Source organism: Vipera ursinii (assembly GCF_947247035.1).
Source record: "Vipera ursinii genome assembly, chromosome: 4".
NCBI lineage: Eukaryota > Metazoa > Chordata > Lepidosauria > Squamata > Viperidae > Vipera > Vipera ursinii.
This window is the reverse complement of record NC_139514.1, coordinates 46,258,156-46,280,127: the sequence shown is the minus strand read 5'-3', so window position 1 is coordinate 46,280,127 and position 21,972 is coordinate 46,258,156.

Below are 21,972 nucleotides of genomic sequence, written 5' to 3'. Positions count from 1 at the left end.
AGGATATTTGCTCCCGTTGACAGTGTGAATACATGTCTCCTCTTTAACTTCCAGCTTCTTCCAGATCAAGGACTAGAAAAAACATAGTGACTACTTGAAATTAGAAAGTTGTCATCTTCAGGGTCAGTTAATTAAATATGTCTGACTATAAGCAGAGTAAATTCTACATGAATCCAGATTTTTATGATACTTGCAGATTGGAAATTTTATGCAAACATCTTTTAAATTCAATTAGTTGTTTGATCTAATTATTCTTTTCTAGAATTACCATATCTATTTCTTTCTAAATCATACATCTCTTTTGCCCAGCACAAAGATCACCTACTAACCATTTTGCAAGCACATTTGCATGCTTCCACCAATTGTTTAGCATTCTCCCTCAGTTTGAAATGATCTTAGGACAGTTTAAGTGCTTTCCGCCCCCCATAATACTCTGATATAAATGCTGTGTTTAGGAGTATATGGTGCACTGAAACGGATTGAGGAGTTGGCCTGAAGTGACATGTTCCATGCCAGCAATCTTATGGTTCCACTTGTTCAGCCACTTACCTGTGGTACAAACCTATTGCTCTGCTCCGTGATCTCTTCACCCATCTCTTAGTTCTTTTCCTGCCTGCAAAGGAAATCCAATTCTGCAATGGCTTTTCTTAAAAAATGGCTTGATTGATTCACTAATCCAGTGATCAACCCTGAAAGTAAAAGCCAGGAAACTGAGCAGGTCATGTATGCCATAAGTGAAAGTATAATTGAAAGGAACTTGGCAGTCTGCTTGATAAAAATTCACTCCCAGTGGCTGCTGCTTCCAGTAGGGGTTGGCTGTAGGGATTCATAGTTTAGATCAGGCATGTCAAATTTGCGACGTCACGTGACGTATCACGACTTTCCCCCCATTGCCGGCAATAGGGTGGGCGCGGTTTCAGTAGGATGCATGCAGCCTGCGGGCCGGCAGTTTGACATGCCTGGTGTTGTGACTCAGGGCCAGCCTGTGGGTCCGACAGCCGGGTCCGATGTATCGGAGGACTCAGATGTGGGGGAGGAGGGAAACGAACCGGCTGATGATGATTTGGAGACTTTGCAGAGTCCTCAGCCGGGAACCTCTTCTCAGCTGTGTGAGCCCGAGAGTGCGGAGGATGATGACCCACAGCTGGCCCTGTTCAAGGACGCCCGACGCAGGAGGCAGACGAGCAGGGACAAACAAAGAAAGGCTATGGGACTCCTCGGGAGGAGGCACAGGGAGACCACGCCCTGAGCTCTCTATAAAAGAAGTGTTTGGGGAGGGGCTGGTTGCTGAAAGCAACTTTTCCGTTTGAGAAGTCAAGCTCTTGTATTCTTGTAACAGTGTAATTAAAACTTGGCAGAAGCCTTTTGGTCTTGGACGCTTTCCAGACTCTTCTTTTGATTAGGGGTGCGAGAAGAGGGCTGGTTCAGAACACCTGGTTTATATGAATCTAAAGTAGATTACAGCTCCCATATAAATCCCTACAACAAACCCTCTTTTTCAGACTCTAGCTTTTAGCGGCACATTTCCATGGCTCCATCTTGACCAGATGATCACAAGATGGCAATCAAGAGATCTCTGCATTGTTCCAATTTTAGTATCAATGCTGCTGAAGAGAGCACACAATCAAGAGATCTCAAAGCATCTGCTAGTTTATAGCTTAAATAGTTGACTGGTTGACCAAAGTTTCAAGGTAAAATAATGATTTTTTTAAAAAAAAGGGAGGAAGTTCAAGCAAGTGAAAAATAAATAAACTGTTCAATCAGTCAATGGTGTTAGGAACAAGGAAAAAAGAGGGGGGAAAACCCTTAATTTAATTTAATTTAATTATGGGACTTATATGCCACCCTATCTCCCGAAGGACTCAGGGCGGCTAACAACAATAAAAAACAACAATAAAAACAATAAATACAAATATTAAAAGAAATTAAATTTTACAAAGCCCCACTAAAAACCAGTAAAAATTAAAAACATAATTTAAAACTCCCAACGTCAGTCCAGTTCAGCCAGTTGGAAAAGGTATGTCTTTAGGTCGCGACGAAAGGACTGGAGATCTGGGGCCATCCAAAGTTCTCGGGGGAGCTGATTACAAAGGGCAGGTGCCCCAACAGAGAAGGCCCTCCCCCTGGGGGTCGCCAGCCAACATTGTCTGCCCGACAGCACTCTGAGGAGACCCTCTCTGTGTGAGCGCACAGGGCGATGGGAAGTCATTCCTGGCAGCAGACAGTCCTGCAAATATCCCAGACCTAAGCCATGTAGGGCTTTATAAGTAAGAACCAGCACCTTGAACCTCACCCGGAAGACAACCAGCAACCAATGCAGCTCATGCAGGAGGGGTGTAATATGGGAGTATCGGGATGCTCCCATCACAACCCAAACGGCCGCATTCTGCACCAGCTGAAGCCTCCGGGTAGCCTTCAAGGGCAGCCCCATGTAGAGAGCATTGCAGTAATCTACATGGGAGGTAATGAGTGCATGAGTGACTGTACATAAGGCAGCACGGTCCAGATAGTGGTGCAACTGGCACACCAGGCAAACCTGGGCAAATACCCCCTGGCCACAACCCCTATATGGTCTTCTAAATTGAGTCGTGCATCCAGAAGGACGCCCAAGTTGCATGCCCTATCAATGGGAGGCAACACCTCTCTCCCCATAACCAAAGATGGTGAATCTTGGACAACACGAGATGCCGATACATAGAGCCACTCGGTCTTGGCTGGGTTGAGTTGGAGCCTGTTCTTCCCCATCCAGATCCGTACCGCTTCCAGGCAACGGGACATCACGTCGAAGGCATCACTGGGTTGGTTCGGAGTGGAGATGAAAAGCTGGGTATCATCAGCATATTGATGATACCTCACTCCGAAACCACGTATGATCTCACCCAGTGGCTTCATGTAGATGTTGAACAGGAGGGGAGAGAGGACCGACCCCTGAGGCACCCCACAATAAAGGGGCCTCAGGGTTGACGTCTGTCCTCCTGCCAACACCGTCTGTGAATGGCCCGAGAGGTAGGAGGAGAACCACCATAAGACGGTGCCTCCCACTCCCAACCCCTGGAGACGTCGCAGCAAGATACCATGGTATCAAAAGCCGCTGACAGATCTAATAGGACCAGGATAGAGGAATAACCCCTATCCCGAGCCCGCCAGAGATCATCCACCAGCACAACCAATTCCATCTCCGTGCTGCCTACAGTAACCAGAGCATTGTTCATGCCATTTGGAGGCAGATTTACCCAGGCAGGACAATGTTGGATGGACCTGGAATTTTAGCAGAAGAAATCACCAGTCATGACACTTACATTAAAGCTGTATGAGCAGAAATACACGCACACTGCTACATGTGTGCAGTAAGGCCCACTGTCTGAGCAGCCAGATTTGAAATGTCTTGATTTCCTACTGCTTCCAGAGGAGACCAGAGGAAACGTGGCAATATAGCTGTGCGAGTATCATCCAAGTGAATTACAGTATGATGAATCTGATGTACCATATGTGCCACAAGTTCTCAAACAGTTCTTTCTTCCCATGCCTATCAATATACATATGTACATTGAATTTCATGTATGGATTCAAACGAAAGATAGCACAAGGGATACTTTGAAAGCTCATAAAACTCAACAAAATTTATACAGCCAAGAGCAACAAAATTATAAGCAACACTAAATGGAGCTGAAGCAACCAAATGAATTGTTCACATATGAGAATCTATAATTTGCACAGTTCGGATACATTTTCTATCTGAAATATTAACAATCTTTCAAAAAACACTTTGGGGGAAAAAGATTAAATGCTAGCTTGTTCTTTATAGTTCCATGGTAGATTGAGTTAATGAGCAGCTATAGAAAATCAACAGAACTAATCAAACCATTTGGAGACTGAAATCTTCATCAACCTCATTGCCATGTCTGAATACCCAGGATGGTGCTTTCAAGATAAAGCAAGAATTCAACCAAGTAATTAAAAGGAAATTGCTGGCTCTTTGGCATTCACTGTATGATTAACAATCTGGAAACAAAGTACTACATTTCTACTATATTTTCCAAAACTAGCTCCTCTCATGGCACGAAGAGGATAGAGTAGGTAGCCTTAAAAAGAAAAAGGAAAGCAAAACCTCTGCAAGTACATGAGCCCCAATATAAATTCATCTCCCTTGTGAGTCTACAGTTTTAAGGGTACGTGACAGCATAAGAAGAATCTAGAACAGACATGTCAAACACAAGGCCCGGGGGCCAGATCCGGCCCGCGAAATGGTTTCATGCGGCCCGCGAAGCCATCCTGGAAACAGGGAGGGAACGGCCCCCACTGCCTTGGCCCTGGCCCAGAGACCCTCCTTCTGCCAGAGACCCCCAGATCTGTCCCACTCCTGCCCAGGCCCCCATAGGCACCCTTGATGCGAACGATGTAGAGCTGGCCACGCCCACCCAGTAGGCCATATGCACTCTAGCCACGCCCACCCAGTAGGGCACGCCCACCCTGGCCACACCCACCCGACCTCTGGAGGGCAACCGCAGTGCTGATGCGGCCCTCAATGAAATTGAGTTTGACACCCCTGATCTAGAAGAATTATACCAGGGGTGTATAGCCTAATGGTCCACAGTATCTTCCTGTTCCCACAAAGGTTTGGTGCAGTCTACAGACACCACCAGAAGTTGTATAATGTGTAATATAATGGAAAATAGAAATGGTTAACTATATGCAGAGCAATCTGTTCAGTTTTCATTGTAGGAAAATGTGCTTTGGATTTCAATACAGTTTTTGTCCTAACTTCATCTGGTGTTTTTTTTTTAGGGTTTGGGCACCATCTACATATTTGACATGTACCCCCAATTACCACTCAAAGGTCAACTGGGAACCTATCAAAAAGGGCTAACCGTTGACTAAAAGTTGGTTTAGACCAAAAGCCCAACTCATTTGTTTTTAACAACTGTGTATCCCCCAGATATACTGGAGTGAAACTCTCATATTACCTGGCCAAATTTAGTATGGAAATGTGGAATTGTAATTCTATATATATGAAGGGCAAAGGGTGGTAGATGGTTGTTCTAGTTCAATATCCTCTTTCCTAAAGTTTGAAGTACAGAAGAAAAATATGAAAACAATTATTTCTTTCCTTTGTCCTGTGAATATTCTATTCCATGACAGAAATTTCTACTGAATTTCTAAGACTTTACTACCATTTACCGTATTTTCTGGCGTATAAGACGACTGGGCGTATAAGACGACCCCCCAACTTTTGAGATGATTTTCATGGGTTAAAAAGTCGTCTTATACACCAGAAAATACGGTAGCTTAAAGCAGTATTTCTCAACTTTAGCAGCTTTAAGGTATGTGGGCTTCAGCATTCTGGCTGGGGAATTCTGGGAGTTGAAGAACATAGAGCTTTAAGTGATTCAGAAATTGTGGCTTAGAGCATGGCTGTTCACTACTGTGCATCTAGTATTCTTCCTTATTGACTATAAAATATCATATTTCAGATAATCTGCAAGATCACCCAACATTAAAGCTTCATTGAACTAACAGATTTTATTTCTTCTGGTCAAATAAGTAAACCATGCTATAACTCACAAACTGTCACAGATTATCTTACTTTTAACTCCATCTATTTAAGTGACAGGTTTATATGCATTTTTAATGATTTTTTTTAAAAAAGAAAAGCTTGGAAACTTAGAAAAACTACTTGCGTTAAGAAACAAAACCTGAAAATTACAAAATTCTGTCCTTAAATGTCCTTTTTTTAGTTTTAAGTAAATAGATTATATTGATTCAACGGTGGCTTTGGAACAATCTTATTCCCATAGTGTAATAGTCTTAGAAGCCATTAACAATCTTCCTATCTATAAAAGTTATGCTTCCAAGTACTAGTCCTGCACTTGTTTCTTGTCTTATTACCATTTCGCATAGAAAGCAATTTAACTCTTACCTTCCCATAGATCTGGAGTACTTTGCATCACGTTTTGCCTTTCTCCAAGAGTCCAGCTCTTCCTTCCAGCCTGCTCCATCCATTTTCTGCAGCTGTTTATTTCAGTCACTTGTCCTGTTAATCACCTTCTCACCCCCCCCCCAGTTCTGTTTTGCCTCAGGACAAAGAATGCTAATTACCAAGAATGGGGCTGGGGAACTCATGGGAGGGTGCCTACTTTTCCCCACTCCCATCTTGAGGCACCCCAAAGGTTCTCCAAATAGAACTTTCTTTCCTTTCCAGCCAAGGGGGGGGCGCTTTGGATAATACATCTTTCTATATACTGTTAGCAAGGAAAGGCTGGCAAAAATATCTGTGTCTGTCTGTGATGTTTATGTGTTACCCATCTGGGCCATAGGGGGAGGAGGCAACACCTCTAACCTGTTTATAGGTTGAGTGTGTTTAAGTCTAGTACATTCAGATATATAACATTTTCTGTTTCTCCTGCAGATTGAAAGAAAACCCATCTGGTTAAATAGAATATTTCTATCTTAAAATTAATGGCGGCTCTTTTACATTAACAATCTGCACATTGGAAGTGAAAAGGAATTAGAATGTTAATGCCTGAAATATTTCCTCCTTATAAATATTGCAAGAAGTACCAAAAGAGCATGTGAGTCTTTTAAATAATTATATTTTAACAAACTGATACTCTAGTTGAATTAGAAGAACTACTTTAATGAAAGGTTTGAATAACTAATTTGAACTGCAATTTATTCAATAAAGCCATAGCTAACACAAAACATGGCTTTGCTTAAGGGAACCCAGTTGTTTTTAATCATTTATAAGTTTCAGTGGGATAAATGACTGGTAGGTAATTGTTTTATTTGATCCACCTGCAAGAATTAAACATGTAAAATAGCTACAAGGAAGTAGGAAATTATCTTTCTTGGGAGGTGGCTAGAGTATGATTGATTAAGGTTTATTTTGCTTGTTTTCTGTTGTTAATGTTTGTCAGCCTAAAAGCAGTAAATTTGAATTAGTACAAAGTGGGGGATTGTACTTTTATACACATATGGTCTAGCAGGCTGAGTAAAAATAGGAATATATATTTTTATCAGTAAATCAGCTATAACTTTGTACAATTTTGTAATTCTCCCTCCTAAGTGATACTTTAATTTCAGATCTTTCTTATTATACCACCTTACATCAGGAAGTTTTATCAAGCATGAATGGAATAAGGGATGTCTGAATGTTATAGTTATGCTTTGAAATGAAATTTATTTTTTCATCTTAATTTGTATTCCTTTCCCAGAGTTTTATTTACTCCATGGCAGACACAGAGGGTTCTGATTACTTAGTTTCAGATGAAGAGGTAAGAATGGTTGCTTAGATTTATTTTGATAGGTTTCTTTAAATGAAGAATTAGATAGTCATAGCAATTGTGTCCATTTATAGCAGCATATCATTTAACTAACAATTAAATAAACCATTAAAATGGTTAAATCTTAGCTGTGTTAAACTATAGTTCTGATTTATGAAAATGCAGGCATGGAAAATCCTTAACCTTCCAAATTACTGCCTAGATTGGGAGTCTGCCAGACTGATTTCTCTGTTTTAATAGTCTCAAAATGTAGTATCAGGTTTGAGATGAAATTTAGTTTCTGGCCATTTTCTAATACCATATACTAAAATGAAAAATAAATTCAGCCCTTTGGAAATAAGTTAACATTTCCCTTATGTCTTTAACCCTACTGCTGAAAACTGTAGCCCTTTCCATAATAAACAGTGCAGAAAAAGGACACCTTAAAGTACAGAACACATAGCTTAGCTTGTTCATGATGTTAGCTTGGTAAAGGAAAGATATGAAAAGTTCACTAGCATACAGTAATTGCATTGTTTGACTTCACATCCTTCAACTAATAGTGTGATAGCTGTGGGAAATGTAGAAAATGCAAGATACAGGAAAAGGTGGATACAGTTTCGAAAAGCTGTTAGAGACAATGCTACTGAACAGTGACTTCTACTTACTGTTTAGTAGCAATAAGACATAAAGTCATTTATAAATAGGGTGCAGTTGAAGAGCAGTAGCCAGATTCAAGGTGGCACGCTTGAAAATTCACCAGGCAGGGTTTGCAAAAGCTGCCCCACACAAGAAGCATGGGGCATGTAACTTTAAAGAAGGCAAGAATCAATCTACGTTTGGCTGTTTAAAAAATGTTTATATGATTGGAAGATATAAAGTTCCGATGTTTTGAATGTTGGTGACTTCATAATATGGTATGGACAGTATAGTTTTAGTTTGTCATTTAAACTCAGAATTTGTGGCTTGTTAAAAAAAAAAACCTGGCATGGTGCAATATGTGAATTCAGTTTTTATGTGCCTGGTAGATGACCTAGGCATGGAACTGAATGAAGAAATTGATCCTTGCTGATCTTTCTGATCATTAATTTTTGATACTTTTAAAATTATATTCTTTGAGAACAGGAGTGTCAAAGTGCAGGCCAGTGGGCCACCTGCGTCAGGCCGAAACCACACCCATCCCATTGCCGGCAATGGAAAAAAGTCACCATACATTGTGACACACCATGTGACTTTGCGAGTTTGACACCCCTGTTCTAGAACACTTTACAGCAGGCATGTCAAACTCGCAACGTCATGTGACATCACGCAACGTATTGGGACGGTTTTGCCATTGCCGGCAATGGGGTGGGTGCGGCTTCCGGATGACGCGTCCGGCATGTAGGCCGGCAGTTTGACACCCCTGCTTTACAGTATATGCATGCAGTTAGAGAATTTTATTGTGCTACTAATTTATGGAAGAGGCAAGTTTGTGAAAGCCTTTGACTTTCAAGAATGCAACAATGTTTTGTTTTGTCTGCCATATGTTAAAAAAATACTTAACTCTTTTTTGTATGTTCAAGCTTGAATATTATTAGTAGCATGTCACTTTATTTATTATATCTATATGCTACTTCTTGTATAACTTAACCAAACATAATGCTTCCACCTATTTTCCCTACAACATCTACTCTTGGAAGTGTTAGGCTGAAAAAAGTGATTGGATTAAAGTTACCCAGCTGATTTCTGTGCTTAAGAGAGGATTAAAGCTCTGCATCTCTGGTCTAGCGCACTAACTGCTAAACCACATTTGTTCTGAGGTGATTCAGATTTTTGATCCCAGGGAAACAAGACAATTTACAACTTTGTGATTCATGTTAGCTTGAACTTTTGACCAATTATAGCTTGTAGATTAGATAAATAGCTATATAAAATGAGCCTGATGTCAATGATTCATATGCTGGTTATTCCAGGCCTGATTACAGCCAAGCTTTCATTGTTGGTTTGCCTTTTGTTTGAACAACATTTACTATTTTGATGTTCTGGCAGGTGAATGATTTAGGTTCTAATCAATATTCTTGCTTTTTATAAGATCTTGGACTTTAAAAACATAATAACTATAATAAATCAATGTATAATTTTAAAATGCCTGCTTTCCATCCTATCTTTCTATTAATTTAGATGGGTAGGTAATAACACAGCCTTCACTATGGTTACCTCAAATCTCCTGAATGTCTCTTTAGATTCACCAAGCTGCTGTAGGTTTTTCCATGAGGGAGCAAAAACAATACATCTGATATTTTTTATTAATATGATTTAAATAATGGAAAAATGGCCAATACAGGTAGTCCTCAGCTTATGAAAGGTCACTTAACAACTGTTCAAATTTACAACAGACTTAAAAAAGCAACTTATGTCCCATCCTCAAAGTTATGACCGTTACATCATCCTTGTGGCCACGTGATTGCATTTCATTCATGTGGCAGCTGACTCATATTTATAACCAGTTGCAGCATTCCACGGTCATGCGATCATGTTTTATGACCTGGTAAAAACTAGCAAAAATGCCATTTGGATAAACTGGATTTGGATTTATGCATTGTATTTAACAACAGTGGTGACTCACTTAAAAACCATGTTAAAAGTGGTCATAAAATCAAGTCAATGTAGGTGGTGACTCAACATACAATCACAATGGCTTATAATAAAAATTCTAGGCTCAATTGTCATAATTTGAGGACTACCTGTACTGCCTTTAAAAAAAAACTACATGTTTGTCTAAATGTGTATTCTGAGGTTTATACATTTAGGATATTCAACGTTTATTCAATTTCAGATTTCTACAAACAAGGAGAGACATTCTCGCCTTGGAGAGGATAATCTAGATGATACGCTGGAATATGATTTTGCTGGTGAATGTTTAAAAGTGAAAAAAATTGAGGATGTGAATGCTAAGAAGAGTGATGCACTGAATGATCAAAATAATGGACAAGAATTTGAATCTGAAAAATTTCCAGGTTCCAGGGAGCTAATAGTATCTGATCCTCTGACTCCTATTCCAAACACTCAAGCATGTGTCCCATATTGTGGTTCTCTCAATCCTTGCAACTCATACTTGAAAGCTGAAAAAAATGCAAACATAAAGGAAAGTATTACTGATTTAGAGACAGAAAAATATTAAAAAATTCATGCCATATGGGTCAGGGGCAATAAGAGAGTTACAATTTAGACTCAGTGTTATCCTTCCCCATATAGTTACAAATGTTTATGCATTTTTTTACCCAATTCTTGTTTGCAATTAACTGCAGGATTTGGATTTGATGAAATACTATTGCACAGAAGCTATTGTATCTATGAATAAATAAAAAGTCTGTATTTAAGTCTTTGCAAGATCAAACGTGAAAAGTTGATCCCAAATGTTTGAAGGCAAAAACAGAGGAATTGTCCAAATAAATCAAATAAAACTATGTTAATGTCTTTCCTTCAGCCAGTAAGGGACCACACATTGGTATACTCCTGTTTCTGCAACTTAATAATTACACTGACATAGCTGAAAAGAAGTTTTCTATATCTTTATAAATTGTAGCCCTATACCCAATGGAGAGAAGTGCTGAAAGGTATTAAATAAGATTCAGGCCTCAAAGCCCTTCAAATTGAATCTTATCCAAAGGGTAACTGTTGAATTCTGTTCAATTTTAATATAAACAGCCTCTTGGAGGAATCAAAGAGGCTATATCAGGCATGACAAACTATCAGGACTTTCTCCCCATTGCCAGCCATGGGGTGGGTGCGGTTTTGGTGTGATGCATCCGGCTCATGGGCTGGCAGTTTGACATGCCTGGGCTATATTAAAATTGAGCAGCCCTCCCTCAACAGGTGGAGGAATTTGATACCACCTATCTCCTGTTTACCACACAATGAAAGCTCAATGCAAAGTTCCAACCCATTTGCACTCTGATTCAGGTGACGCTGAAAATACAGATGAACCCCAAAGTGGCCTCAACAATTGTCAGAGTGCTAAGGACAGGATGACTGCAAAGAATACAAATCTTTCCATTCCCCACAAGCTAGTTAGAATTGAAGAAGCTGCTTTGATAAGTGAAGGTTTTCAAAGAAAAAAAAAACCAAGAAAGTACAGTTGCCTTTTTCAAAAAACAAAGAAAAGCACCATTCAGTGTACAAAGGCAAGTATAATTTAATAAATACAACAGAAACTTAGCATACTGATTCTTATGTCTGGAATAGGGCAGCTAAAAGATATGTTGTTCTAGGATCAGAAGCAATGAATCTGGAAGATGTGCTGCATTTTTTTTTTCATTTCTAAAAGTGGTGAAAACTTGGCAATGCTGTAGAGAGCATCTCAATTATAATAAGTGGATGAACAAATAAAAATGATTCTGCTGTTAGTCTATACAACCCAGAGAAAATGTATTTAAACAAAAATGTATTTAAGTTATAGGGAATCGGATTCCAATTGAGTGTTAGGTTGGAAAAATGTACTAATAGTAAGATTAGTGTAGCAATGGAAACCTACTATTCAGACAGGATGTGGACTCTCTTTTCTTCATTGTGTTCATGATCTGGATATATTCCCATCTTTCTGGAATGCTTTAAGCTGAATTCCTGTTTTGAACACAATGTTAGATTTAGAAATAGAAAGTCTGAAGGCTTGATAGGCTAAATGGTTCCTTCCAACTTGTGATCTTACTATTCTAGTTTATAAAAGATTATTTACAATGTCTCAGTGCTTTGTTTTCATGATAGGAAAGACACATTTTGTATCAAAGCCTGGATTTCAGATAACATTGATTATAGTAATAGACCACTTATGAAAAGACTGTATTTGTAAACTGCAACTATCTTTTAGTTACAAAGTCTTAGCGAAAGTAACACATACATCCTAGTTAATTTTACTTTGAAATCAGTTTTACCATATTTGGTGGATAGAAATCCTAAGAGTGCACATAATGTTGAAATCATCTGCTGGGAGCCTTGACAGTTTCCCAGTTTTATGAAAAATTCCTTATGTGCTGAAGTCAATGCCTTGGTAGTTGCATTTCAACACTATCAGATACGACAGGATTTGAAGCTGAATTATCTTTTTATGGTATCTCTCCCGTTTAAGTATTTATAGAAAGTACATGCAATTTACTTTATGAAAGCATGAAGTAAATCACCAAACAGAACAGGCAGAATTTTATATTTATGAAACTGGAATTATGCTGCACAACTGCCAAATTCCATAAATCCATAAAAATGGCCAACAGCCATATGCATTGAATTTCTGCTGAATATAGTTAAGTGAAGACTGCTGCAGAAGCAAACTTAACCACAACTGCAGTATATCATGTTATAGTCTGCAGGGTTTTTGTTTTGTTTTTTGCACATATTTTACAAAAGGACACAATTCTCTTATTAAATGTTCCTTTCTTTTAAAATATATGATGTTTGATTAAACTGGTTCATATTTTCTAAAGGGGAATCAAATATCACTTAGTTACATGCCAGGAGTGACTCTAGCAAAGTTTGAGGCACCTGCACTTCAATTAAGTGCATCAAAATATGAATATCTTATTACAGCAAAAGAAATGCATTTCTCTCTCCTTATATTAAATGTGTATACTTCATTCCTTTATGGAGTAATATGTTCCAAAACTGGTATTCATAAAGGAAAGAGATTTTATATGCAGTTCTCACAGTCATAATTACAGTGAGTTTTCAGATAATTTATTCATGTACACCACCCACGTAGCAAATAATAAGGCTGGAAGGCACTCTTCAGTCAGTATGTTTTTTTAAAAAATATGCAAATGTTTTGAAAAACAGGAAATTCTTAAATCTTTTGGCACCAAAACTTTTTTTTGCTGCTGTCCTGTAATGCCCCGCTTTTGCCTCTGCTCATGGAATTTCCAAATGCCAAAAACAGTTGGATCCCCTTGTCAGCTTCTGAAGTTGAACTTCTATCTCTCTTCACAGACCATTCTTTCTGCATGTTGATGGAGGATTTTTTATATATATCTCGGGATGCCCACACCCTGAAAACAAGAAACCAGGGCCTGAGAAGATTACTATTTGCCTACCACAATTGTTGTTAATAGAGCTAATTCTGAGAACAGAGTACGGTAATCCCCTAGTGGGCTGTTTTAGAACAATTGGAGGCAAGTAATAACAGGAATAAGACTTTTCTGCAAGAAATAGATCAAGGCCTTGGCCCTGGCCCAGAGACCCTCCTTCTGCCAGAGACCCTCAGATCTGTCCCATTCCTGCCCAGGCCCCCATAGGCACCCTTGATGTGAACGATGTAGAGCTGGCCATGCCCACCCAGTAGGCCATATGTACTCTAGCCACACCCACCCAGTACGCCACACCCACCCTGGCCATACCCACCCGGCCCCCTGAGGGCAACCGCAATGCTGATGCGGCCCTCAATGAAATTGAGTTTGACACCCCTGCTGTAGATTGTCGTATAAGTCTTTTCTTCAGAATGAAGCAATCCTATTTGATAGAGTATTAAGAATAAAAGTACAGAATTTATAGGTCAATCAACAGAATAGGTTAGTATCAGGCTCAGTAACATACAGTATATTAGACATTTCAGTTTAGGTTTGGTACTCTGTATTATCTTGGCAAATGTAAATTGAATTACAAATGAGAGGTGAACAACCACCCGTTAGTAAGATTTTAATCTTAGCCAAAACCAGCCTGGTCCAACTTTTTGAATTTGAAGTCCCCAGAATGATGGAAAATAATCTCCAGAATTTACCACCATCAGAGTTTATGTAAAGATAACAAATTGGCCTTGTCTGTTACAAAATTTGGAAGAAAAATCTCTATACTGTCAAGCTGAAGCTATTTGCTTCATGAATCAAAGCAGTAAAAATAGTATTTCTTTCTTTTCCATAGATAGAAAAGCTACATGCAGCCTTTTTAACATTAAAAATAGGATAGCATCCTACACTGCATTTGAAGACAATAGCATTTCTGGCACCCTGGAGAGATGCTACAGTGGTCTCTACATTTTGCCTTCAGCATCTCTACCTGAGGCTATATTCTCATTATGTTTAATAAGGTGGTTCCGCCCCAGGCGCCTAATGGACCCGGATCGGTTCCAGAGGGCGCTTGGGCCTATACCTATCACCCTTACCCACAGCCCAGTCGATGCTCTGGTGGAGGCCTGGGAAACGGCTGCCACCAGGGCACTTGACTGCGTTGTACCCATGCGACCTCTGACCCGGCGCAGATCCCGTTGGGCCCCATGGTTCTCTGTGGAGCTCCGGGAGATGAAGCGTCGGAGACGAGGTCTAGAGAGTGGTTGGAGATCCAGCCGATCCGAATCCGACCGATTGCAGTTAAGAACCTTTATAAGGTCTTATCTTGCGGCGATAGGGACGGCGAAGTCTAACTACTTTGCCGCCCTTATCGCGTCCGCAGATAATCGCCCGGCCGCCCTGTTTAGGGTGACTCGCTCCCTCCTTAACCAGGAGGTGAGAGAGGATCCCTTGCAGGGACGAGCCGAGGAGTTTAGTCATCATCTGGCGGACAAAATCGCTCGGATCCGGACCGGTCTGGACTCTGACTGGGCAGAGTCTGATGTGGAGGAATCAGGCGGTCTTGAGCACGTTATTTGGATTGAGTTCAACCCTGTTTCCCCTGATGATGTGGACAGGATCATGGGGAAACTGAGCACCACCACCTGTTTGTTGAATCTGTGCCCCTCCTGGCTAGCTTATGCGGCTCGGGAGGGAACACGAGGCTGGTTCCATGCAGTAATAACTGCTTCTTTGAAGGAGGGTGTCTTCCCTGCTGCCTTGAAGGAGGCGGTGGTGAGACCCCTTCTCAAGAAGCCTGCTTTGGACCCGGCTGCTTTAGACAACTATCGTCCAGTCTCCAACCTTCGCTTTTTGGCGAAGGTTGTTGAGAGTGTGGTGGCGCATCAGCTCCCTCTGTTCCTGGAGGAAACTGATTATCTGGACCCGTACCAATCAGGTTTCAGGCCCGGACACAGCACGGAGACAGCATTGGTCGCGCTGGTGAATGATCTCTGGAGGGCAAGGGACAGGGGTTGCTCCTCTGTCCTGGTCCTATTAGATCTCTCAGCGGCTTTTGATACCATCGACCATGGTATCCTGCTGCGGCGTCTCAGGGGGTTGGGAGTGGGAGGCACCATTCTACGGTGGTTCTCCTCCTACCTCCAGGGCCGCTCGCAGTCGGTGTTGACGGAAGGGCAGAGATCCGCCCCGAGGCCTCTCATTTGTGGAGTTCCTCAGGGGTTGGTTCTGTCGCCTCTCCTGTTCAACATCTATATGAAGCCGCTGGGCGAGATCATTCGTGGCTTTGGGGTGGGGTATCACCAGTACCCTGATGATACCCAACTTTTTCTTTCCACCCCGAACCAACCCAGTGATGCCCTCTCCGTGATGTCCCGGTGCCTGGAGGCGGTTCAGGTCTGGATGGGGAGAAACAGGCTTCGTCTCAATCCCGCCAAGACTGAGTGGCTGTGCATATCGGCATCTCGGGTTAACCAAGTTATTCCACCTCTAACGATGGGGGGTGAGGTGTTACCCCCCGTTGATAGGGCTCGCAACTTGGGCGTCCTCCTGGATTCACGGCTCAATTTTGAAGATCACATAGGAGCCGTGACCAGGGGGGCTTTTGCACAGGTTCACCTGGTGCGCCAGTTGCGTCCCTATCTGGACCGAGACGCCCTACGCACAGTTACTCATGCGCTTGTGACCTCCCGTTTGGACTACTGTAATGCTCTCTACATGGGGCTGCCCTTGAAGACCACTTGGAGGCTTCAACTGGTGCAGAATGCGGCCACGCGAGTTGTAATCGGGGTCTCCCGATACTCCCATGTAACACCTCTACTCCGCGAGCTGCATTGGCTTCCGGTTGCCCTCCGGGTGAAATTCAAGGTGCTGGTTATCACCTTTAAAGCCCTACATGGCCTGGGTCCGGGGTATTTGAGGGAACACCTGCTGCCGGCATCAAATGCCCTTCGCCCAGTGCGCTCTCACAGGGAGGGTCTGCTCAGGGTCCCGCCGGTAAGAGATTGCCGGCGGGTGACACCCAGGGATAGGGCGTTCTCAGTGGGAGTGCCTGCCCTCTGGAACCAGCTGCCGGTGGAGCTGAGGACTGCTCCCGACCTCCGATCATTCCGCCGGGGCCTGAAGACCTGGCTCTTTGAGCTCTCGGGCCCAGGCTGAGGAGACATTCATTTTAACTGGGTTTTTTAATAGTACAGGGTTGATTTAATATTTTTTAAATTGGATTTTAACTTTTGTATTGTTGATTTTTAACTCCCTGTAAACCACCCTGAGTCCTCAGGGAAAGGGCGGTATATAAATGCAATAAAATAAATAAATAAATAAATAAATTCCTGGACTAGCCCTACTGTGTGCCAATTCCAAATAATTTTGGCCAAAGCCATTTGGAATAAAATCTTGTGTTTGTGAACCTTTATTATAAAATGTGTGCATAGTTTGCACTTCCACATTCTTATTACCATACTGCATTTGGATGATTGCTACCCAGTGGTAAAATGCTGAGTGATCATGTTCCATAAATATATGTTAGAAAAGCCCTGTAACGCTTTATTAGTTTGCATTTATGCCAGAGAAGCCTCATAATTTAGAATTCTTCTTTTCTAGTGCTGATTAACAATTTACTAATGGTTTGATGCCAGAAAGCTATAAATGAATCAAGCCTTAACTTTTCATAAATAACCTCTCCCACCACTTTGGGGCAGGAAGAGTTACAGTTTCACCTTAAAATAATTGATGATTTGCTTGAGCAGTTAAAACATTTAATTAAGATCTTAGTAAATAGTGCCAAACATAGATGAAAGAAACTACAGCAATTGTAAGAAATGATTGATGACCAATTATTGTCATTTGCTTTCAAAATAAGAAGATGGAAGTCTTTCATGTCTATCATCTGTTCTGAAGCCTTCTGTTAAAAATTGAAGATGGCATGTCTGAATCTAAATGTTACAATCCTGTTAGACTATAACTCCTATCATTTTAATTAAAGCTAATGTGAGCTTGAAATGAGAAAAACATGGGCAGACAATTTGGGAAAAGCTACTACCAATACTGTTTACCTTACTGGAAATGTCAATTTATTTATTTTTTTGTCCTGAAAACTTAGCAATGTAAAATTTTGTCTTCACATCCCAAATCACAATAATTTTCATTTTGTATATTTCCATCTTCCAGATAGTGGAATGGGTAAATAAAAAATAAAAGTAGCATTTTGAATGGGCCATCTAACAATATAAATAGGGCTCTTTGAACAATTCAAAGTACATTTGCTTTAAAGAAAAATCCACTTTTGGGAAGAACATCATCACTGGCAGTTGTCTCATGGTTGTGGCTATATGCTTAATTATTTAGGAGTGGCAGAAAAAACAGGATAGCACAATGAAATACAATGCCAAAGAGAAAAAAAGCTGATACAAAAACAGTATTTGTAGCCTTTCCAAAAGTATTTGTAGCCCTTGGTCACTGCTGAATCTGTCCCAAGAAGCATAACCCAGACCAATATATCAGTTATTATCTTTAACTGGCATCCAATATATATTCCTTCAATGTAAAGAGACTTTTAACATTTCCCAGTTGTGCAGTAATACTCTCTTTGTTCTCAAGAGAGAACAAAGATTGTGACTTGTGGCTGGCCAAGTTAAAGAAATTGAGAGCTAAGAAACTTAAACTGAAAGTAACCTCAACTTTTCCATTCCAAAGGCTCTGATAGGCAATAAGTTTAAAAGAGTTGAGAAATTTCATTGGCCTGTGGGGATTGCTCTATTTTAGCCACAGAAATGTTTCAGTGCAACCTAATTAATTTGCTTAATTTCTACTTTTAAAATTGGAGATTTACCTTGATTGGCATGTTTCAGTCTAAATTTCATCACATAGAAATTCAAAATGTTTTAAAGGATGATTCTATATACTGTACCTACAGCCATGTTGGGATAATATTGCAGGAACTAAAAGTGCACAAACCTTCAGGTATATGTTACAGAAACCCTTGTTGTAGAACTGATTTGTAAATCAAAATAACGTAGAAGAGACAAACGATATCAAGTACGTCTGTACCAACAGACTTTGTCTTTTTAGTGATCAATGATAGATGATTTTAAGAGGAATAACTGTGATGATGTATTGCAGCAAAAGTGAGAAAGGATATTATAGCAGTTAAAGACTGACATAAAGGACCAGTTCTCACAGCTAGAAACATTTTTGGTGGAGCAGTGGGCTAATGCCTCCTTAAGTAACACCAGCTGCCTGCAATTAGTGCAGGTTCGCATCCCACCAGGCTCAAGGTTGACTCAGCCTTCCATCCTTCCGAGGTAGGTAAAATGAGGACCCAGATTGTTGGGGGCAATTAAGCTGACTTTGTAATAATGCCGCTTGGGGTGTGTGTGAAAGCCCTAATAAGCAGGCATATACATAGAATGAAGGCTACTGCTAAGCTTGTAAGCCGCCCTGAGTCTTCGGAGAAGGGCGGGATATAAATGGAATTAAAATTTAAAAATTTTTTAAAAAATTGTGAAATAAAAAAGCGTCTAATATTGGCATATATCCCAATATGTAATATTGAAAACAGGGTTGGGAACAATTATCTCAGAAGAAAATAAAGTGCAAAAAGTATTATTGTAATGATAGTTGATTAAGAATTATGTTCATTCACAAAGCAACATCAATAGTACTTTAAGAAGTAATTGTTTTCATCCAGTTTTTCCTTCTTAGGAAGTCTCTGATTCCCTATGATTTATTTACATACATACACAGGCAGTCTATTGAATAATATCTTATTTATCTAACTTCTTGTTATCTGAATAAACAAGCTTATCTAAAAGCATTTTCTTTCAACGGCTGCAGGTGCTCTAGAAATGGAAATTGATTTTTGTGAAAACCTATTATTGTGATTGTAGGCTTGCTACTAACTATGATATTGTATGAGCAAATGGAATTATTGGTGCTATTAGTTAATGTTCTGGCTAATATCGACCATATATTTTCAACAATAAATATAACTATCCTCAACAGAGATATCTTTTCAGCATTTTCTCTAACAACTTGATAACACAGCCTGAAATTAAAGCTGTCTAACCATAATAATTAGGATTTAGAGTCACAACTTCAATTCACCTCCATTTCCAACCTGTACTCTTCATTGTTTTAGAGTAGAAAGGGCAAATAGCTGTCTTATAGAAATAATGAAGGAAAGGGAAGAATTTGGATTCTTATATTAAATTGAAGCTTATTTCTCCATGACTAAATAAATATTAACAAGAAAAAATATCTTGCGTAGATGGAAAACACTTATTACCATTTGTTTTCAACCCCAAAGAAGATGTGACTAAACCTGATTTATATTTTCATAAAATCTTACAGCCATCTTGATGTTTTCAGTTTTATAATTGTCAGTTATTAGGCTACTATAAATGGTCAGCAAGAAGCTGGATAGAAATTAGGAGCAAAAAATATAAAAACATTGACTTTATTTTAACAAACTAGTTTGGGAACCTGTGCATATGTTATTAAATTAGGATCACTGAATCAAAGAGTGGGAAGTTACTTTAGGAAAGAATTGGCAGGATATGGGGGCAGAGTTAAAAGAGGATTCAGCCTAGAATCTCTACAGTTTTCTATTTGCAACTCAACATTCTTATTTCCACTTACATATATTTCTTTTGTACAAAGGATAGTCTTAAGTAAACAACAATTTCTTTATTTAGCTTCTGCTTGAGGAACAGGTGGCAGCTATGGCTAGGAGGGGCTTTGCATAACTCAGTCTGGTGTACTAGTTACAACCATTCCTGATTCAGGGAATTATTTGCATAGTCACTTATATCTTGGACTTCTCGTGATTGGACTATTCAATATATGTTGTGTGAGATTGCCTTTGAAGTTCATCCAGAACCTATAGTTAGTCCAAAATGCAGTGACTCATATAGTTATGGGTGTGATTTGTTATACACAAATGGTACTGTCCAATAAGATTCAAAATGCAAATCCCTAGGCTTCCCCATCAGGAGCCTTCTCCACTGCTGCCCCCCCTTCTTTGGAAGTGCATGCATCTTGAGGTTAAACTGTCACCAATCCAGCTGGGTTTAATTAAGCTATAACATTTTTCACTTGGTATAGATGTCACTTGTGGCTAGTTTGTACACTAGGAGATAACTGTTGTTCTTTTTGTTTATTGTTTCGATCTTTTTACTATAACTACATAAAGTTGGTTTATGATTAAAACCCCTATTCCCAATTCATTCTTACTTGGCTCTTTTGTGTGACATTGGGTTTTGTGAAGGAACCCTGCATTCAAACTCTTTTACTGTTTTACTGTTCAGTTTGGTCTTATAGTTAGTCTATTAGGCTAGAACTGTTCAAATTCCATACGTTTTTAGGTTCAATAAGCCTGGGTCAGAAGTTGTGTATCAGCCTAACAAACAGTCATGAGGATAAAATGGAGATCCATGTGATCTGCATTTGGCTTATTAAAGAAAAGGCAAATGTATGAATATGAAATTCAAAATTATTTCTGATCTAGCCTGAGGCTATTGATTTGCTTTAAAAGTTGCTAATTGCTTTCTCCCTAGTTCTTACAAATACATGGATTACTATGCTGGCTGGAATTCAAGAAATCTAAAATGTCTGTAAGGCATCAGGTTGAGGAAAAGCTATAATGTCATTTGTGTGTATAAGGAAAAAAAAGGCCCATGTGCCACCCAGTTACCCACCTCACCCTTTGACATCCACTCCAAACACAGGATTGGATTCCTTTCCCCACTCAACTGTGACCACACAATGCAGCAAGATTGATTAAGCCTTCCCACCTATCCCAAAAGTGCTTTTCCAAAAGGCAACTGGACTTTTTTTGGGGGGAAGTTGTTCTTGAAAATGTTCTACTTCTCATCTTGTAAGAGAATCAAAATGTTTTCAAGAAAGAAAGAAAAACACACACAAGAAATCAGCTAAGCATTCTCCCATTCAGAAATGAGTGAATACTGACAAACACTGTCATAACTAAATTTTCCCAGGTATGGAAATTCTTTATCCACAAAACACAGTTTTCTCAATATAAACATATTGACACCTATATATACATGAAAGGAAGCAAGAGGATTGTCACATTCTGTGGGGTGAGAAGCCTGCATTCCTTCCCAAACTGTCCTCCCCTGCTCATTTCCCAAGGTAAAGAGGCTAGTCAGCACATCCAGAGAAACGTCAAAGACGCTATTTCCCAGAAGTATGGCCACCTCTGTTCATTAAGGGAGGTCCACCTTTAAATTGTTGTCCATTCATTTTGCTGCCCAGCTTTTCAAAGAAAACTCTACTTCTACTTCAAGCAATTGTTCTGCATCCTTCATTGGATAACCCAGCTTGTTATCAGACCAAGAATTCTTCTAACATATGCAATTTCCTAAAAAAACAAATCAAGTAAGTTTTCCAATGCCATTAGAAACCTTTCAGTTGAAACAATATACTGAAAAACCCAAGATTCATATAATTAAATAATACAGGGGTCCCCACAGAAAACTTTGACAGTAAAAAGGGCACAAGGCAGTGATGTCCACTATCTCCATTATTATTTATACTAACACTGGAAGTTATTGAATAGAAACATCAGACAAGAGGTAGAAATTAAAGAATTGGAGATAAAAGATGAAAAATATAAACCTCAAGCATTTGCAGATGATTTGGTTTTTATATTGGAAGAACCACCTGAA